The sequence below is a fragment of the Helianthus annuus genome, chromosome 7 (assembly GCF_002127325.2).
Source record: "Helianthus annuus cultivar XRQ/B chromosome 7, HanXRQr2.0-SUNRISE, whole genome shotgun sequence".
NCBI lineage: Eukaryota > Viridiplantae > Streptophyta > Magnoliopsida > Asterales > Asteraceae > Helianthus > Helianthus annuus.
In genome coordinates, this window is record NC_035439.2 from 118,888,571 (window position 1) to 118,908,930 (window position 20,360).

The 20,360-nt window shown below is 36.5% G+C and overlaps 1 long non-coding RNA gene across 2 annotated transcripts; it reads left to right on the forward strand.

Moving 5' to 3' along the window:
• Positions 1-11,741: 11,741 nt before the first annotated feature.
• Positions 11,742-15,079, forward strand: LOC110925399. 2 transcript variants are annotated; one of them, XR_002584477.2, is made up of 6 exons: positions 11,744-12,216; positions 12,326-12,432; positions 12,531-12,828; positions 13,745-14,016; positions 14,512-14,657; positions 14,803-15,079. It is a non-coding gene; the product is annotated as an uncharacterized LOC110925399 (long non-coding RNA). The 2 variants fall into 2 exon arrangements; XR_004862487.1 differs by having other exon boundaries at positions 11,742-12,216; positions 12,326-12,828.
• The last annotated feature ends 5,281 nt before the right edge of the window (positions 15,080-20,360 follow it).

A 20,360-nucleotide genomic window follows, 5' to 3' on the forward strand; every position in this document is an offset into this window, starting at 1 on the left:
AAAGATTTAAAAAACCTGAAAATCTAACCTCTCGCCACCTCTTATTCGCGTCTGATTTTTAAACATCAGGCGGCCCGCGTTAAAGTATGCCTAATCTCCCATGCGGGCCGCGTGGGACGCCCAGATGCAGAAACCTTGGATTTTTATGCCTTTTGAGCTAGTGAACGATCAAACAACCAATAAATGAGGCATGGGCGCCCCCTACTCGACCCATAGCACCATGGGACACCTGCCCATCATCCATGATCAGTGTAGACCAATGTGTAATGATCTAGAGGCATATTGAGCACTATAAATAGGCATGTTATGTGCATAAGTGAACTCACACCTCAAACACTCATCTCTGATCATTTCTAAGGCTCTCAAGTGCTCTTCTCTTGTTCTGAAACTTACTACAAGTCTCTGTAAGTATACCATACCTTCCATAGTTCTGTCTTTGCTTAGTTTAGCTTATAAACCAAACCGTCGTAACTAACGGTTGTCATAGCGATAATTCACGAATGGTCCAGTGAATTGTCGAATCAAAAGTAGTTATGAGTTGGTATTTATGTGGGTAATAAACCCCTAAAAGGGTTTCCCCTGATCACCACTCTAACTATGTCAAATGTCGAGTCAAACGTGCACACAAAAAAGTCAACAGAAAGCTATATTAGCGATTCTTGTATAAATTGTAATGCAGATGATATGAAACCTGTTTTGACACTTATAAAACATGATATTAAGTATATAAACTTGTCTACGCTCGTTTGAATCGACCATATGCTATATTGACCCGGTTCGGAGCCGAATGTCGCAAAAGTTTGACTTTTGCATTGACTTCAGTTCTGACCCGTTTTAGTGAGGTATAGATATGCCTTAGGACTCTCTTAGGACCAGGTTACATGATGGTATAACCCTCTGTGACCGGTTCATTGTTTGTCCGAGTCTTTTACGCATTTCCGTTAGTCGCCTAAAAGTTGACCGTAACGGCCTTTTTAAAATAAAACGAGTATTTCGGACGCGTGAACGGACCATAACCTTGCTTATTAAATTATAAGCATGTCCTTAAAGTTTCACGTCAATCCGAGGTTTAGAATGAGAGTTATGCTAAAAAGCGCAATTAAAGTAAACTTTTGTAATAAACGGCGCAATTAGCATAACGCCTATCTAAACCAAGATTTCGTCACCAAAACTTTTACCCACTGTTGTAAAATAATATTTTTGGAATTTTAAAGATTTTTAATAAATTTTACCTTGCTCATAACCTGCGGTTATGGCTACGGCTCGGTAAATACCGAATATGCCCTTTTCGGCCAAAACTTGAGTTCTACAAGGTCTTTTGGCCCGATTCCAGTTGCTACTGATTTTAAATGATAAATAAAGTATTTTAAACTTTATAAACTGATCGGGAAACTCAGATTTCCTGTAGAACTCGAAAAGCTCTTTAAAAGTCTTTAAAATAACCGAAAAACCCCTATGGGGCATAATATTAACTTAAACTCGTTACGGGCATCACGGAAGGTATCCTACTGATACCACAACCTCTTTTAGGCATATTAACTTAGGAAACAAGCGTAGGACTCCTACGGTTACCCGTTGCGCCTATTTGCGCGCACGATTCGGCTTATGAAACTAGTTTTCATAAATTAGCCGATATGGGTCAAGCCATATTATTTTGACCCCGAAATCCAGAGTGTGAACCTTAAACCCATATAAAACAAGTCTCTGAACTTGTTGGGTCAGAATCACACTCCATTCTCGGTTTTCGCCTTTTCGCGCGATTTAAGCCGTATTTATATTTCGGAACCAACCGGTCTAGGCTACGGCCAATATAAAGACCCGTTAGGATTCTAATAGGTTAACTAAAACCTTCGTTCCAGAATAGGAGCCCCAGTAAAAGCTATCTGTGACGTAATCCATTAAGGAATATACTTGCAAAGGTAAATACTTTTAACTTATTTTCCCTTATACGGGCTTGGGATACGGTATATTAATACCGCTTGATTGAGCATCATATCTTCCATCGCTTAGGTGGTTAATTGAATAATGTGATCGGCTCATTTAAACAGTCTTGTTACTTAAAAGCCTTTGGGGGGTTAATGACCGTTGTCCCGGATATCCTTGGCATCATTTTACGAAATGGCCACGACCTCGACATCCCGGTGTAGGCGTACACCCGGTATATTATGTCGACATTATTATTATTAAAAGACGTAGCCGTTGGTTTTTACACTACGGTTTTACGCAATGTGGTGTGTCTATTAATCTTTAACCCGGACAGGATCCGGGCTACTGAACGCATAAAAGGACATGTAATTCGTTCACAAGATTTTAATAATTTTCCCAAGTTATAAAAGAGTTTGTGCCTCGTGCATTCAAATCAATTTTAATAAACATTTTCAAATGTGTCAGTTGAACGTATTTACCTGTGTAAACTGACGTATTTTCCCCAAAAGATTAAGTGCAGGTACTACACGAAATTTGGCTGGTAATAGCTTCCTAGCATCACGAATAGTCTCGCAAACTTGATGCTGTATCTGACTGAACAATACTTTATTTTATTTATGATCCCCTGTGGATACAATTCGACTTCTGTAATACACTTGATATTACATTCAAAAGGTTGAATTATATTTATCTTTATGCTTCCGCTGTGCATTCATATAATTGTGTGGTTTGACTATATTGTTGCCAACTACGTCACGGTAATCCCCCACCGGGCCCACCGGTGAGACACGTGGAAATCGGGGTGTGACATTTATGCTTGCATCCACCACAGTGAATATTAACTTTGAGTGAAAGAGTTTGGAAACCGGACGGTAAAAACGAAGTAACTGTTGGAATTTGTGGATTTCGGTTGGTTTAGAAACTTAACAAGAGAAGCAACTAAAAAAATACAATTGATTTCTCTTCATGTTACGGAGAATGTTCTAGAAATTGAAGGAAAAGGAAAAGATTTGTTGAAATCAAATTCAACAGAGATAACTGAATACAACCGATCAAATCACACACTATATAAAGATTACAGAGGTTTTTACCATTTTTTACCATATGTATACGGGCCGTATACGGCCGTATACTCTCGGTAAATTTTTTTTCTACCGATCGTATACAACGTATACGAACGATGTATACGGGTCGTATATTGTTATACGGCCCGTATACTATGGGTAAAAAATGGTAAAAATTGGTTTATTCTCTTTAATCTATTAGAAAGATCCTTGTTTTGAGAACCTGATTCTGATTTAAACAATGGAATTTGTGGATCACAGAAATAACTGAAAATAACTCGCCATTCTCTTGCACCTGTGTCCGTCACATGATAGAAGACGTGTCGGGTTCTGCTAGAAGAGTATTCTGAAAGACAAGAATACAACGTTCATGTATCACAAGGAATGACCGATCTAAGGCAGAGAACCTGATTTAGATACACAAATTCATCACCGGTTTCTACAGCACAAGCACATACGCAATGAAGTATTAAAAGATGTTAGTTTCTTGACAGTATGGTTTCTCGACAAATGATGTATTATCTGACATCATCTGTTCATCATTGTTGCAAACTCCTTTAATGTGAGATTCTTCAAGTTTGCACATTTTGAGAAAATACCAATGTGTTTGTTAGCTTCGTCAACACACAAAGTGACAGAATGAAGCAATGAAGATTGAATATGCACTAGGGTTTTTTCTCTTCCGGTTACCAGGCCTATCATTTCCGTCTACGTTTGGTTTCCTGTACGAAGAACCATCGGCCATTATTTGCCCTTTTTCCTTTGGTTTCTGGTTGATTTTGAGGGTGAGGGTTTTGCATTGATTCCTGCGTTCAAATCATCTGCTTCCTGAATCTGAATCTGAAAGTTAACTAGACCCCTCAAGTTGTCATTCGTAACAACTAAGCGTCTGGAGAAGAGTATGTTGATATAGGAGAGTTGAACCCGACACGTCTTCTGTGATGATTTGAAACATTCCGAATAACTAGCAGAACCCGATCCACTTTCATTCGAATAACGCTGAGAATCCACAACGCTTATGGCCAGATTCTTTCCTTCAATCTTGGCAAAATCAATGTCTGCTTGTTTTCTTATCACGAAAGTACTGAACAACCGAGATAGGCACAATAACAACAACAGCTTTCCATAATTTGGAGACTGATCGGAATCGAATAAGTGATTTTACTGGAAGCCATTTGATTATTTACTCATGGTGTAACGCCCTGCTTTTTCATACTTTCCATAATTAGAAAGCTCGCTTTGTAATGCTATTTTTGGAAATCTTGTATTATTGTAGTCGTCTTTCCGTTGTAAAATCCGAGACTTGGATCATAAATAAAATTCGTATTTCTTTAAATTCACCATCTACATATTCATACATGTTCATACGTTCGAATTCATTGTACATCGAATCCTTATTTGTAATTCATACTTATACGATACTTATTCACGATGCATGTCCATGCTTGTCCTTAAATTGTTGATACTTAAAAACCCCTAATAATATGCTTATTTATACAACGGTTAATCATCTAATATGTGACATATACTTGTCACTTACAAACATGTTACATACTTGTACATTACACTTTTTACCTAGTTAAATCATGTTTTATTCCATATTTTACCTTGTTACAAGTTAGGGGAAACATTGTTGCATATTATTACACAACTTAGTTAACAAAATTACTCATTATAATGTTTTAAATATAAAAAAAATAAAGAAATATGGCAGCCCAATTCAGCAAAATTCAGCCCCATATAGTTGGGTTTTGTGGGCTAGTTTCAAGGTTTAACCCCTTCTAAACGCTTCCAAAGCCCAACCCATTGAAACCCTAATCCTTCCCCCTATAAATACCACTTATAACCAGCCTCCCTACCACTTTTGCAACACTAAAAACTCTCAAAACATCCTCCAAACCGTAGCTGAAAGCAAGGGTTCGAGCAGATTGACACCCCTTCACGAAAATGAGCATAACTCACTCATTTCTTAACGAAATCACTTGATTCTTTTTCCTACTTACTTGGATAATCATGGGGTTCGATTCCTAGACTTCTCCTTGGAGAAATCAGACCTGGAAATGCCCCGAAATCATCCATAAACTTTCTGTTTGTTTTTATGTTCATCAAAAACTTGTTTATACCTATGTAACTTGTGTTCAACACATCTCATACCTATGTCCTAATGCTTACAACTTATCCCATGGTTGGTTAAGCTTAAAAACAAGGTTGAGACATTTAAAATCAGAGGATTAAACCTCATAAACTTGGTGTTTTGTCTAGGGTTTCAACCCACAAATCATGTCAAACATAGCCTTTGATACATGAGTGATTAGGGAACAACTTGGGTTGTCCTACATACAATCCTCACGTGATTTGATGATTTCTCTATAGTTAGGTTGTTTATGTTATTGTGCAAATCCTAGTTCGTGACCCTCCTTGGTTGTTGTTACACCAAGTGAAGTGGTGAACATTCAAGGGGTTCCTAAATGGAAGCATGTCCTTCCTACCCCATACATGACATCTATGATAACACGAGGTGCCTAAATGAAGATTCTAATCTTCTACCTCCTACTTGAATTATTGGACTAAATAATATGCAGTACTTAACCTAGATATATATATACACTCATTCGAACCTTTGATGTTGAACTCATGTTTATATGTTAAAGTAGTAGAACATCACCTAAGACCTAAACCTTGTTGTGATTCTTATGGGTGTTCAACTCATGAAAACATTATCATAACCCTTGTGGTTACCAAGTGTCATACAAGTGTTAAGTGTTGAAGATGATTATTTTCACATGCTATTCACATATCTTACTTTTTATGTTGTTTTGAATACCGAATCTCGACTCTAAGCATACTTGAACTTTAACCCTTATCCATTCGGACTCTAAATCTCTACTCGTCAACAATTGGATAATCGGAAAGCATATGCAAGCCTTGTGAGTATACTCGTATTTCCCCCTTTTTTTACTTTTACCACTTTTGGGGTATAACATGTTTACTTATCAAAAACTTACACATGAACATTTTGCTTAAACACATGAACATTCCTATAACATGCTTGTATACGTGATGGCTTGATACTTTAAACTTGGGTGAAACTTATGTGTTGAATTTATCATTAACTTCGTACGAGCCAAACCGTGACATATGTAGCGCTATAGGATTAACGACCCGCCCTTTATCATCGGTAATGTCATGAGCATATTGCGTTTCCTTGGTTTGATATGTTAGACACATGCCATGTTTAAACGTTTATCTTGAATCACATGCTTGCTATGAGGAATTGTTTAAAACTTATCTTTTACTATGTATGTATCAAACTTGTATACTCGCCTTTGCTTTTGCATTGAATTATTTTAAACATGTTACAGGTTGATGAGGATGATGCTAAGAAAAGAAGTAGCGTTGATGCCTAGATACACATATAGACGTTAGGGTTTAATATGTTGTATCAATTTTTGTTATGTTGTCATGTTATTTTGTTAGACTTGTTGTATTTGAATTTCTTGTAATGTTGACAATTCATCTTATGAAATGAAATCGGATTATTTAAATACTTGTCACAATTATTAGCGTTATGATGTCTCGAGCAATCTTCACACTTCGTCTCATCCCGATGTTTCCGCCATTGGTTGGGGTGTGACACATGGATCTCGAAAGTACCGAACAACCGAGATAGGCACAATATACACAACCTCTTTGCTTCGTCCACTAGAACTATTTGTGTATGCATTCTTTTGGTAGTTAACAATGCTAATTAGAAAAAAAAATCTGTAAAATTAATCATATCGATTGCTATAACAGGATGGATGTGACACACACAGATAGATAAGCGGTCACAGTTGTCAAGACTGTTTGTCGGGTTTCCAATGCTCACACAGGGTGATAAACAACGCTGATACGAACACATGTGTTTCGAAATAGGCTTTGTTCTTGGTTTAATGAAGTTACACGTAACATCTACTTATATTGAGATTTAAACAATGCCTGCCTCAACTGAGATAACGGACATCCATCAAGCTCAAAAAGAAAACTTGTGTTTCCCATAGTCACAAAAGATTGCGGTTTGTATTTCGCATAGCCACCGTTTCCGTAGTAAAAAACGGTTGCAGTTTGTATTTCGCATAGCCACCGTTTCTGTAGTAAAAAACAGTTGGGTTTGCACATTCAATCTTCAATACTTCATTAAAATACCACTAGTAGAAGAACCCGACACGTCTTCATGTTACGGAGAATGTTCTAGAAATTGAAGGAAAAGGAAAAGATTTGTTGAAATCGAATTTGACAACTATGACAGCTTATTAAAGGTAGCAATCACCTTCAATCATTTCCTGGTCAAATCACACACTATAAAGTTTAAAGTTATCGTGTGTTGTAGTTTGGAAAGATGACCGAATAGAGATCTGAATAACAAACTGTGGAGAACTTGTTTGTGTCGGGTTCTTCTGCTAGTTACTTGATCAACGGACTGATCAGTAACGTTACTCTACTTGTGCTCCGATTTAAGCGGCGTGTTTCGATCAACGTTGTTTAAAGGTGATGAAGAGTTTAGAAACCCTAGAATGATGGTGCTTTTACGGGAAAAAACGTGATAATTGAAAAACATCAATCTATACGGCCCGTATACAATTATACGGCCCATATACATTTGGTAAACATCAAAAACCTCAGAAATAAATCCATTGAGCCGTATACTTTTTATAAATCGCATACACTTGTATACGGCTCGTATAACTATATACGGGTCGTATATAATAAAGTCAAAAAAAAAAACATTCTCTGCGCATTTTCCTATTCAAAAACATTCTGTACGGGCCGTATATTTTGTATACAGCCCGTATACACTAGGGATGTGAAAATAAGATCTAAGGGGTGTGGGAATAAGAGGAGCCTTTGATATTTTACTTTATTATCTATATATAACTATATAATACATTTCCAATGGACACAAAAGTAATTTAACCCCTAATTTTTAAGATGGCACACTAAAAGACTTAAATAAAACCTATATTTTTAGGTTTTTCTTCCCATTTTACCTTCCTCTCCTTACAATCCACAGCCACCATCATCAGTTTCTTCATTAATTCCCTGAATCGTTTCTACCTTTATGATTTTCGTATTCAACCGAGAAGTCTGTATTGAAGTTTGATCTTTCACATTCCCTCACCTACCCTTCAATTGAATGCTGCGACTCAATCGTCTGCCTTTAATTAGTCGCCTCAATCCACCTCTTCTTATTCATAAACACCGCTTCTTCTTGTCATTTTGCCGATTTGGATTTTCAATTCCGCGTGAAGGAGACGGCAATCGATTCATTCAAATCCCCAGTTTCTCTCCGGTAACAAAAATTCAACAAACAATCGGCAATCGTCGGTGTGCTTCTCGGTAGCTCGTGAATTCAGAAAAGAAACACCTTCAATCCGTGCTGTTGTTTTGTGGGTATTCTTGAACCGAGAAGGGATTGTGGGTGCTCCGATCTCAGGTTAGTAGGGTTTCACCATTTGGTTTCAATAAAGGTTGTTTTGGTTGACCGTTTGTAACGCCCCAAAACTCGGGTCTAAATATTTTATTTGGACATTTTATTAGGTTGGCATAAGTAAGTAGGATTTATTGGTTAAGTGGGATATTTCACTAATAACCAAGCTATCTAACTTGGTTAGATAGTGTTGGCTATAAATGAAGAATGGAAAACATTGGGGGTCAAATAAATAAGAGAGAACATGAGGGACTAAGATTGCCAAATATGAATCTGAATTTAATTAAAACAAAAATCTCACACACACTAGATGTGTGTGTGCGTGAGACGATCAGGAGGAAGAAGAAAAGGGTGAAACCCTAGTTCCCAAGAAAGCTTCAAATTGACAAGGAAATTAGGCTCAAATCCGATGCATGAACTCGTTTTCTTGATAATCTAGCCCTAGCAAACATGTGGTAAGTTATAAATTATGATTTGATGATCTTGCTATGAAGTGGGTTATGATCAATCCATGAATTTGTATGAAATTTGTCATGTAAATGTGTTAGAATTACAATATAGATCATGAACTATGCAAAATTCTAAGTAATTTGATGATTTTGGATGAAACCCACTTGTAGTAGTGAAGATGATGATATGGATAATCATGCATGTTCAATAGTTGTGTAAAATTGATGTATGATGTTGTATGTAATGAGTAATTGTTAGTTAAATTGGGTATAGTATGAAAATTACATGATTCTAGTGGAATTTGATGATCTTGATTTGAATTACTTGTACATTATGCATAAATGTTAGTACGCACGCCTAGTGTTTGATGAAATGTCTAGGTGAAGCTAGAAAGTAAAATTATTGCAAGAATTTGGTAATTTGGTGTAGAATGTGATAATGTTATGTTAGATAGTTAAGTTAGCATGAGATACGTGTTTTGGATGAAATACATGTGAGTAATTAGTTGATGAGATGGTTCCGTGAAAGTATGCATTAGGAATTAGTACCCGATGCTTGAAAGGTGGTGCACACCATGAGACGGACTAGTGGCTTAATGGTAATTTAGGATGAGCATGTACTAAGTGAAGAAGTTGTGAGCTACTAGTTAAGTATGATGTTACGTTTCATTAAAATGGCTAACTTGGTATGTAGTTGTCAAATGTAGGATCATGAAAGCATAAGTATGTGTAACTTGATTTTGTGTATATTGTGTATGCGACTAGGTGATCATGTAGTGGTATGTGTCATACAACATTACGTATGAAATGAATGTGATGTTATTAATATGGTCTACTATATTAATATGAATGCATGATTCAAAGATTAGAAGTTATATGCTAAGTCAACCGAAAGATTATAGTATGGTTAGGCATTTTGACACAAGCATAAGAATCAAGAGATCATGGAATATGTGTTAGACCAATTATGTATTATGTGTGATAATGAATTTGGATTTCGAAGATATTGAATAATGTGATTGACAAATCATGTTATATGCATGTTAGTGAAAGTCAATGTTGATAAGAGTTGGTAAATGTGTGTTAATTTGAATGGGCGTGAATACTAACATTATTATGGCATGACGACATGAAAGAATTGGAACTACACAATCATGGACCAAGCATGGAAGGCTAACGGGTCAAGATGAGACAAGGAAGCGGTTACGAGCACGGATGCACAAGGTAAGTGACTTCCAACTCACTTCTTAGTATACATAAGAACTTATTTTGGATATTAAATGAAGGGAAGTCATGTATGGTATGAAATGATTGAAAGTATTAAGATAATTATTGATCTAGATAGTCGAAGGTAGTTTATGAGACCAAACGAGTCGAATAAATAAGAATAAGTGAGGTAACGGTAACAATACGGGTAATGATTAAGGACCCGGGGAAGGAATCTTAGTCTAATATGTGAGGAATTGTTTTACGGATGTTTAGGAACAAGTTTCAAGTGAAACGGATGCAAAACGAGCAAGTTATGCAAATTTTAGTTTTAAAATGGAAGGCTGATCTGGGCGTCACCGTAGCTTACGGTGCCCACCGTAGCTTACGGTGGAGGTCAGGTGCAAATGTAAAGTTTGTGGATTTCTTTGTTTTTCCTTCGAATTTGGTCCCCGTGGACCCATTCCAAGCCTTGTTAAGCTTCTATAATGTTCCTTAACTCTACTAAATGGCTTGGTAAGTTATGGATGAGTATGAAACTCATTTTTAAGAACCGAAACATACCCGATAGATATTTTCGAAAGCGTTTAAGATGTGCGAATAAGATCGGGGTATGTAAGCGAGTATGCGGGGTAACGAATTAAGTACGTGGGTATGTATGTATGTATGTATGTATGTATGTATGGATGTATGTATGTATGTATGTATGTATGTATGTATGTATGTATGTATGTATGTATGTATGTATGTATGTATGTATGTATGTATGTATGTATGTATGTATGTATGTATGTATGTATGTATGTATGTATGTATGTATGTATGTATGTATGTATGTATGTATGTATGTATGTATGTATGTATGTATGTATGTATGTATTTATGTATAGATTTCACTAGTGAATGTATGTACGTGTATAGTTATGTTTCGTTTTAAGTATTGGTGTAAGTATGTAGATATGTACGTAGGTAGGTATATATGTAGGTAACGGTGTAGGTGCGTATGCGGGGAGACATACATGGGTGTAAGTATTTTGTATTTAAGTGTGAAGGTGCATACGCGTGTAGGTGTGAACGTATATATGCGGATGCTAGTATGCATGTATAACCGTATGCCAGAAGGTAGGTACGTATGCTCATATGATTTCAATATGATTGTGTATTGATGCAAATAACAGTGTACCTTGAGAATGAAGAATAATGCAGGTACAATGATGAAGTCTCTCCGGAGAATGGATACTCAGACGGAAATGCCTAAGTATAAAGGGATAACGGAATAGAAAGTAAAAGTGTATGAATCTTGTTACGTTCATATTGTGTACTAATGTTTGAAATTGTATGGTAAGTGTAGGTTGTATGAGTCACGGAGGATCACTGAGGAATGGAGATCGAAGACCGAGTCACAAGTTAGATTGTACGGGAATACTTGATTATGTAAAATGATAGTTATAAGTTATGCTTTTATTTTGTAAATGTGTACAAAAGATACCTATATTGTAAGAAGGTATTTTATAATGAACTTGCAAGTAGGTCAAAAATGTTTTTAACGAAAGAAATTTTTATAGTACAAATTCTGCTGCGTCCTTTCAGTTAAAGCGTGTTAGGGTGTTACACCGTTGTTTCCAAATTAATACTGCTTATAATTGATCTGAAACTGTTTTACAATTAGGGCTAGGTTCCTAACTTCTACTCTTTTAGTTTGAATTTGAATTCCTTTTTCTGGCTAATTTCAGATCTAGCTAGATTCAATTTGGTTATATGTATGTGTGTCTGCAAATATACTTTTGAAGCAACTTATTCTTTAATTGATTTCTTCTTATGCAAAACTGGTTTGCAGTTGGTTCTTTTTTCATAGATTGGGGTTATTTATTAAAAGGTGGGTGTAATTTAGGAAGTAGCGTAAGGAGCAGTGCAGGGGAATTGGTGCTAAGACACAAAACTTGTCAGGAATTGGCCCTAGGTGAAAGGTTTATTATTTGCGCCTTGCGTGGGCTTTGAGTCTTTGTTGTCTTTCAGGCATTGGGTAGTGGATTCGCGCAATTCGCCTAGACCGGTTTTCCAGAGATGCAAAGACATAATCTAGAGTCAACAGCTTCACACCAAGGTTGTGGATAGAAATATGACACTGAATATATCTTTACAGTTTTATTATTAACTGTTCTATGAATCAAATGACACTCAACGTCTCTGAATTTGATGTACTTTTGTTGCAGGTTGATCCTGTTTTAGCTGGGTTCGGCTTGACAAAGAATTGCTTGTTTGTTCATCGGTTCTTCTTTCTGGACTGACCAAAGGTTATGTTAGCGGAATAGATAGTTTGGTGTTCACTTTTTTTTTATCTATTATCCCCATTTACTATCTAAAACAATTCACTAATTTGAAGTGGTTAAATAAGTTTAATGATTGGTGTGATACAAGGGTCGAAGATATTTTTGAGAGAACAATTGGTGCTTTAGAAAGAGGGAAACAGGTACATAATTGAGAGTGATAATGGTAGAAACAAGCTGGAGTTTGCTGTAATCTAAAACCATCGATTCAATATCTATGCATTATAAGACACACATCATACAGAGGGAGAGGGAAGAATACGGAGACAGGGGAGCCATCGCAGGTCTTGCTTCTTTTCTTTTTTTCGTCTCCGTCAGTGTAGAAGCCATCGCAGGTCTCGCTTCTTCAACTCTAAAAGTCATTGCAGGTCGCATTTCGATTCGGTCAGGTAATCCTAAAAGTAACACCCTTTATGGGGTCGTTTAGCTAAACGGGCCAGGTTCGGGTCAACCCAGTCGGGTTGGCAAGTTGACCCGTTAACCCATTTCTATTATATTATATTTTTTAAAATATGTTTTCTGTCATAAATTAAATTGGGTGTGTATTTGATGCTATAAATGTAACTTAAAAATGGAAGTTGACATAAATTTTTATGATTTTAATGTGATTTTATTATATAAATTTGTGTTTTTTTATAGTAGTGTTAATTTTAATATGTTAATTTGCTGAAAAAGTAAAAAAATAAAAATTCGGGTTGAACGGGTCGGGTTTGGGTCAGTATGCAAATATTCGGGTCGGGTTCGGGTTCATATTTATTTATGGCACGATTTTCGGGCTCGGGTCGTGTTCGGGTACTGTTGCTCCTTAGAAAACTGTTCCTTCAGCTCCTTGACCTTGTTATTTTTTTCCTTGGTATTGTTGCTCCTTAGTTAAAAAAATTGGGTAAAACGTACTCATTGTTCGAGTAAGTATCTTGTTACAGTACTGTTTGGTTCAGATACAAACCAGGTTCAAATGAGGTTAATTCGGTTCCCAACCAAGTTTTAATGAAAGTGACCCGTTTGAACAGTATCGTTTGCTTCATATACAAACCAGTGTTCAAATGAGGTTAAATATGATTATAGTTTTAATTTTAATGGTTTTTATTTTTCATTAAAATAAAAAAATAATGCAGCGACATAACTTAAAATTTTAGCACCTCGCAACGTTGGTAATCTTCTAACTTGTTTGTATCTGAAGCAGATACTCATGTTTGACGATGAGTAAGTTTTGCTACAATTAACCTTATTAAGCAAACTATTAAAATTTGTTCTAATTAAATAGTTGTGTTACAATCATCTCTTTTACTCTTTTACTGATCCCAGGTTTGGTGACAAGTATCTTATAAAGACACCTCCCGAATTGATTGGCGATTTCGCAATACATGGTTCCGTGTGACGTTGGCTGCTTATAAGTAGACCTGAGGGAAAACTGGTGTTCTTTAAACCCATCACAAGTGATATTGAAACCTGTAAATGAAGCGTAATCGATCCTGTCTCTACGAAATGGGTTATTTTATGAAAGAGTAATGGGTCAAAATGAGTTATTTGTTACGCATTCCCCTCAATAATCCTTCGTAAAGTGCCCCCTTTGTAAGGTTTGTCATACTTCACTTTCTTGCATTTTTGCACCAGTTAGTTGATGGTGAAAGTAGTTATGAACCTGTGATTAATGCCGTTGTGTTCTGTTCTTTTTTGAATGATGGTTTCTTAAGTTATTTCAGATTGGAATGTTCTTGGTGAATTAATTTGGTGATGATGGTTATCACGCAGAGAAAAAGTTCATATGTTATATGTCGTGCGTCAACTTATATCAGTGCTTTAAATGCCTTTTTCAATCTCAACCATTATCAGTGCATGCTTTTCTTTTTATGTGAAAGCTTATATACGTTTTGATTATCAATACTTTTTTTTCATTTTTTTTTGTATTTTATGTCGTGCGTCAACTTATATCTTTGCTATTCTTTGTTTTTTTTTTTCATACTATGCCCTTTGAACTATGCTGGTGCCAATTCTTCTTGGTCGTATATTGCAGATGCATTAGTCTCTTTTTATGTAATTTTGCAATCTTGACTTTTCTGTTTTATTTTCAGGTGGTTAATGATTTGTTAAATCCTATCTGTTAAAATGCCTTTTGAAGGTTCACAAAGGAAAATATAGCCAAATTCATTTGATTGCTTCACTAACTGTTGGATTGAGTCGCTGCCATGACGAGTTTGCAGTTGCTATAGTCGACAAGGTTAGTTATATCCTAATATTGTTAAAATTTAGTAGATATAAATTATATTTAGCGATTGATCATTAAAAACTACAAGTCAATTAGTATTCTGTAGGTTATCAAAAACCGAAATAATTTTATAATGATCTGGTTTCTTGCACTGCAGTCCTTGCTATGTGGCCCGAACCCAAATTCACCGGCAAACTCAGAGGCAGCGCGGTTATTTAGTGAGAATAAACGCGAGTATAACAGGAAAGTGTGGGAGGTTGTGGAGCAGAGCTGGACAGCTGACTAGCCAGGTGTTTGGTTCATGTCTCTCTCTTATCTCTTCATGGTCTGTATCTCTGTAATATTGGTATTATAGAACCACTTAAAACAGTAATAACGAATATTGTATTGTGGGAACTTTGTTGGTTTGAAAGTCAGCTTTTATTATCTTTTAACTTTGTTATAAAATTCATATAACTAATGAGGGGCATAATGGGTATTACATACTGAAACTATTATTTGTATTGAAAATTATGAAGTTGGTTCCTAATCTTTTCATTCCAACTTTGGGGTTCTGGACCTATGGTTATTGATCTGGTCATGTGCTTAGTTAAAGCTTTTTGATCGACCAGTTCGTTTTTTGTGTGTTTGTGTTAGGTTTATAGGGGCATGAATGATGATCTGGTCATGTGCTCAGTTAAGGGTTTTTTATGGACCAGTTCGTTTTTTGTGTTTGTGTTAGGTTTTTAGGGGCATGAATGATATACAAAATATATCCCATTGTTGGGCCAAAACTGGTTACTTTTAGATTTCATTTCATTTTTTGTTTTTGGCAACTTTTTAAAAATAGACCAATATGGTAATCTATGTTAAGGGCATTGTAGATGGTAAGGGTTGATGGTATGTTCACACCTCATATTGTCGACTCGGCAGCAACGCGCGGGTTTCCCACTAGTATTATTATAAAAGAGTAAATTGTCAAGTTGGTCCTTGGTCAAATTATGGTTTTTGTCCTCATAGGTTGGTCAAATTATGATTTTTGTCCTCATGTGTGTTTTTATTTAATTGACGTCCTTAAAGGTATATCTTTCTTGCATATCTAGTCAACAAAACTATTGCGGTCAAGTTTCTTTTTGTTAAACTTGGAAAATGTACATTTTTATGCTTAGTGTTAATAAACAAACCATATGGACCAATTATGTATTTTTATTATAATTATCATTATTATTTATTATTGTTATTATAATTATTACTATTACTATTATTAATATAGAGTATTAGTATTAGTAATAATAATAATAATAAAATAAATAATAATGATAAGAAGAGTTATATGATAAATAAAAGTAAATTGCATGGTTTGTCCCTGTGGTTGGTTTGATAAAATCAAGGATAAAAAAGATAATTTTACATGGGTTTAACATAAAAAGTTAAGTATATTGACGTGGATTAAGAATGTAAGAAAACTAGGTAGTGTTTGGTATGCAGGAATGAGAGGCGGAATGGAATGAATTATTACGAGAGAATGAAGAAAGGGGTGTTTGGTTGGTCAATGTAATGGAATCACTCATTCCAAAAGGCATTCCATTCCCTCAAAATCATTCAATTCACTCCCCATGTTTTTTTTTCATTCCATCCCATCCAGCACCATTCATCACCAACACCACAAACCACCACCTTCGCCACCACCCACCACCCACCACCACGGACGCCATCGTCGCCTCCACCCGCAACCCGTCAACGCCTCCACCGCCACCCCGACAGCCACCACCACCGCCGCTACCCACCTGCCACCGTGCCACCCGCCACCCACCGCCGCCACCAACCACCATCGCCGCCAACGCCAGTCGCCACCGCCACCCACCACCACCGTCGATGCCACCACCACCGCCACAACCAACCACCGTCGTCGCCGCCACCCACCGCTACCTCTGCATCCACGCACCCCCGGTCACCACCACCCGCCATCTCCGCATCCACCGCCACCCACCCACCACCGTCGTCGTCATCCACAATCCCTACCATCGACCACCACCACTCACCGTTGATTTTATTTCTTCGTTTTTCTTGCCTATCAAACAATACACAATAATATTTCATTTCATTCTCTCTTGGTAACCAAACAAGACATGGAATGGTAATGATCCATTGCATTCCTTTGTCCATTCCATTACCTCGTTCATTCCATTCCCTCGTTCATTCCATTAAGACTCTGAGTGCTAAAAGAAAGAGATAAGGACGAAAACCATAATTTGGCCCAATTCAATTGACCAAACATGAAATTTATATATACTCTAATTTGTAACAATTCTATGCAATATTGCTTGTACTACTTGCTTGGATGATTGTACAGTTGTTTTTAGTAAAACCATGGGTTGGTTTTGGAATTTGATAACTTGGGTCAGTATTTAAAACTCATAATTTGTAACAATTCTATGCAATATTGCTTGTACTACTTGCTTGGATGATTGTACAATTGTTTTTAGTAAAACCATGGGTTGGTTTTGGAATTTGATAACTTGGGTCAGTATTTAAAACTCATAACCCCTCTCTCTCTCTCTCTCTCAAAAGTCAGGCACTCTTCCTCTCCATCTCAAAAGTTTGAGATCCTTTTATTTTCTCTCTAAAAATCTTCAAACCGTCCCATCTCCGCCATTGTTGCGGTTTTTCTTACGACTGATTATGGTCGGTGGTGCTGAAGCGGTGTTGCTGGTAGTTGTTACAGCTCTGTAAGAATGTATATGGTCTGGCCGGTTCTTACAACACCGCGATTAGTCACATGACGCCGTTGCCGAAGTGATGGCAGCGGCCAGTGAAGCGCTCCGGTGGTGGTTATGAGTCCGGTGTGAACAAGTGGTGACAACGATTATTTGTGTCACTATGTTAAATTATTGGTCGGCGATGATGGTGGCCTCCTACATGGCATGGCAACTTCGGTTGCAGCTGTGGTGACACTGAGCCGTGCTTTGTTGGCCAATGGCTATGAGAAAGTGTGTATTTGAGCCTGTTTGTTTTGCGAAGACTATGATGATCTCTAAATCTAAGTCGAATGGTTTTATTGTTTTCGTTTTTCCTTTTTTTGTTTATGACTTTAATAGTTTAATGAGTAGGATTGGGAAGTAAAGATGAAGAAAGGTCACAGATTTGCGGTGATTGTGTTGTTGATGTTAGCGAAACCGTATGGTGATTGTAGCGGTAGTTGTGTGGTGGAACTGTTTGATGATCTGGTGGTGGGTGTTGTTATGGTGGGAATGATGAGACTGTGAAGTTAAAAAGCAAGGCGATAATGCTACTCTTGTATGCTTTGTTATATATGTGAAAACAAAAATAAACAAAATGAATAGACGATATGAAATATGCTATTGAATAGTGGTGAAAATCATATTTAGTTCGCTTGAAAGTAAACCTCAACTTCGTGTAAGTTGTAAATTAGAAATTAACCACACTTGATATTGGATACAATGCACATAATGTTGTTTGTAAACTCCTGGTGGCAATACATGAATATTAAATAGCATTACCCATGTTATATTAATATCCCTAGGACCTACCCACACGAAGTTCAACTACTAACACAATATTCTGAAAGATAGATGGATCTCTTTTGCCGCTTCAAAAGGTAATTGTGTTGCCTTTGGTATTGAGTTCGATTCCTGATCCCTCCGTGTTTTACCGGCTCATCATTGTCGTGCCCTCGGGCGGGTGAAGGGTTAGATTTTCCCCGGAACTGGTAGCTTGGTGGGCTAGGGGCTCCGTGCGTGCAGGTTGGGTTGCCATGAGGCTACCTTTCGACCAATGGGTGCCGCGTACGGAGTACCCGACGTTGCTTAAGTTGGACGTTAAAAAAAATTGTGTTTTTTTAAACAAAATGTTTAATTACCACATGTAATGATAATAAAAATTATGTGTTGAAAGAACGAAAGAGAAGATGGTCTTGGGAATATGAAGGGTTGATTTGTCCTCCTTAATAAGTCCAATGCTCAAAGGATTCGGTGAGCACACCTTCAAAACCGCGGTTTAGGAATCAATAGATTTTAATTTAATTTTATTATGTTGTAATCACCTATAAAATATGGATATCCCCATAGTTTGCTACATTGTTTAGGAATCAATAGATTTTAATTTAAGTTTATTATGCTATAATCACCTATAAAACTTACGTAGATATCCCCACAATTTGCCACATAATAAATATAGAAACAAACTTTAGACGATGTATAAAATGGTCATAAAATATGAAAATAAGTACAGATCACAACATTATTTATTCCGATATTTTCATCTTTGTGTTTATATTAGTAAAATAAATTAATTTAATGATATATAACGACATATGTACTAAAAAAATGTGCTACAAATTGTTTCTTACTTTTATGAAAATGTTTGTAACTTCTCTTGTACTCAGGGTATGTACGTGAGTATGGTGTAACAACTTTTATTAATGTGTCATTTTCTACATGTCGTTACGAACGTGTGTGATCAAGCATTAAAAATGACTTCTTTTAGGGTGTTGGTTGTCGTTGTCGGTGAGTAGTGGCCGAAGCAACGCGGGGGAAGCCTCCATCTAGTTTACTCTATTATAAACTTTAGTGAGTTATATAAATTTTCCTAATACTATGTTACTTTATTTTTGGTCTTTTTCTTTCTTTAATTTACAAGTTTAGTCCTTATTGTTAAAAACCTGCATATTCTTTTCCAATCAATCAGTTTCATATTATTATTGTTGACACCACCTTAAGGATACGATGGTCATTTTATATATACTTGGTATACTTTTTAATGTTGGCCTTTTGAAAATGATAAAATGAGTTAGTCATGGGTAAATAATATGTATTGTTAAGTAATTTATGAAAATAATTTACTAAAACCTTAATATATCCATACCACAACGACCATCCATATTTTGTTTATACTTTATATTGATTTTAATGTAATTAACAAATCATAAAGATAGTATATTTAACATTTTATGTCTAAAACTATTGAGTACTTACACTTTTGTTTATGTTTCAAAAATTGTTTCATTTTGCATGAATGCCAGGATTTCACATCCTTTACGCATAAGTTCACCTACTTCTACTTCTTCTTTTAACAATCTCTTTTTTGACCAATAATTTGTTAGGGAATGAATAGTTCAAAACACAACAAATCATTTATTGAGTAAAATGCATGGATAGTCCATGTGATTTTGCAAAATAACACTTATAGTCTTCAACTTTTGGAAATTACACCAGTGCTCCCTGTGGTTTGACAGTTTGTTACTCGGATAGTCCCTGGAGTGGATGACGGTTAGTTTTCTCTGTTAAGTGAATGTGAAATGACAAATTTACCCTTCATTTTCTCCACTCTATAAAAACAAAACAACCTCACCCAACCCCACCCACCCCCACCTTTCTCTTAGTTTCCCCCCACCATTAACCACCAACCACCATCGCCACCGCCTTTGTCACCACTCCCAACCACCGTCATCACCACAACCGCCGCTATCCCCTTCTACCACTCCCAACAACAAATACAAAAAGAACCACCTGTTGTTTGATTATTATGCCATCTTCTAGGGCTACAAACGCGTAATGTGTAGCTCCTCCTGTTGTTTCTCCCCTACCGCTGACTTTCCTAGATTTCAACATATCTATAACCTAATTTTGATGCAAATATTGGCCTGAAATCACGACCGAGAAATTGAGATGATAACGTGTGACCTAATTTGTGAAATGTGAGATAGAAGAGTGCGGA